The sequence below is a fragment of the Suricata suricatta genome, chromosome 3, assembly GCF_006229205.1.
Source record: "Suricata suricatta isolate VVHF042 chromosome 3, meerkat_22Aug2017_6uvM2_HiC, whole genome shotgun sequence".
NCBI lineage: Eukaryota > Metazoa > Chordata > Mammalia > Carnivora > Herpestidae > Suricata > Suricata suricatta.
Genome location: NC_043702.1, coordinates 51338735 through 51340660, shown reverse-complemented (window position 1 = coordinate 51340660; position 1926 = coordinate 51338735). Strand labels below are relative to the sequence as shown.

Genomic DNA, 1926 nt, shown 5'->3' with positions numbered 1-1926 from the left:
CAGGGCCTAGACCTAAGTGCTCAGGGTTATTGTCTTTATTGTTATTTTGCCACTGACGCTGACGTAGTATCACTAGACCAGGGAGTAGAGCCCCTGAAAGGAAGCAATGGTTACTCTGTTCTTGTGCTTTTAAAAAAGAAGTCCAGGGGCTCCTGGGTGGCTCAGTCAGTTAAACCTTGGACTTAACTCAGGTCATGATCTCACAGTTTGTGAGTTCGAGCCCCATGTCAAGCTCTATGCTGACACAGGCTCAAAGTGGAGCCTGCTTTGAATTCTGTGTCTCCCTCTCTTTCTCTGCCCCTCCTCTCTCTTTCTCTCTCTCTCTCTCTCTCTCTCTCTCTCTCTCTCTCTCTCTCTCTCTCTCTCTCATTCTCCCTCTCAAAAATAAACGTTAAAAAATTTTATAAAGAAGTCCAAAGATTGACAAATCTGCCTGATTCTCAAGAGAATTAAAGATTTAGGATTTTTTTATAGCTTCTGATTTTTAAATGTTGACAATGATTCATTTTAAAGTCTATAACAGTCCAAAGTTATTTTATTAAAAGTTCAAACATAATGATCCCTTTGGGCGAATTAGCTTTTGAGTAGGTAGTTTATAACTCTAGACCTCAAAAGCTATTATTTAATCTTGAAATGACACTATTTGCTACACCAACCTCATCACTCTTACTTTCTGCTCATAATAGTGGGAAGAGAAGTCCTCTGTCATCTTTCTTGAGAAAACTCATTTACTTTGCTAACCTCAGTAGTCCCTTCTTGCTCTAAGACTTTAGCTAAGTTTTGGTTCTGCACTACATTGGCCTGCTCATAATTTCATGTATCCAAAATATAATTTATTTTTCCTCAGAGCTGCATCTGCATCTTTTCTCACTTAACTGCAATCAGTTCCACAGATCTCCCATCATTTTTGAATTTTCAAACCTGGTCCCCTCTCCCCAGATCACCAAATTCTATCAGTATTGTTTTTGGAAATCTTTGGCATATGTCCCTCTCTTCCCACCCAAAATGTCACCACCCCCATAGTTCTGGCCCTCTGTATGTTGTGGCCGGACGTAGTTTATTCATCATCCTACTGTGTGCCAAGTACTGTTCCAAGGAGATAGTAAAGAGCAAACAGGACCTGTTTTCAATTGAGCCTAAGTCCTCAAAGGGGAAAACAAAATAAAGCTTAAAAAGTAAAAATTCACACTTTGAAAAATGTTAGCTATTCAGAAAAGCCAAAAGAATAGTGCAGTGACCACCTGTCTACCTCGATTCTGAGTTCAATAATCAAGCATTATTTCCATCCTGTTACTCCTTTTGTACTTTGAAGTTCAATGACTCCTCTAGCCTATAGGATAAATGTAAATTCCCAGCCTGTTACTCTATCTGGTTTCCTTAAATTTCAAGTTCAACCTGTCTTTGTTAATGTTTGTCTAGAAGCTGCCATCCTTTGAGCACTATGTTGGGGCAAGCATTTTAGAGTCCCTAAGTTTTTTATATCAACAACTGTGAGATAAGAGATATCCTAGTTTTACAACTTGCACACTGGTGTCTACCCAGCTAAGGTGTGGCAAAGTCAAGACTCCACCCACCACATTATGTTACATGACAGGCGAAAGAGTGTTTTCTTTAGCGTGCCCTACCACACAAATAGCTGGGCTGCTTATTTACTCTTCTGAAAAGAACCTACTGTTTCTCATTTATGAATTTTTGCCTTACTCCTGCCCTCAACCTGAAATTTATCCTTTTTCTATTTGCCTACCCAAGATTCAACACACATCCACCTTACCACTGATGTGAAAGCTGCTCTGATGTAGAACCCAACAATGACTTTTCCTTTTATATCATTTGATGCAATTGAAGGCATGTGCAATAAAGGCCTTATGATTAGCACTTACATATTGTACTGTGAGATCGCTTTTATTTTTTACCTTACCCCCCCCC

At 39.4% G+C, this 1926-nt stretch overlaps 1 protein-coding gene across 1 annotated transcript in view; it reads right to left on the bottom strand.

Moving 5' to 3' along the window:
* Positions 1 to 1926, bottom strand: part of CWC22 (CWC22 spliceosome associated protein homolog) — a 121952-nt gene that overhangs the window by 66234 nt on the left and 53792 nt on the right. The window lies entirely within an intron of this gene.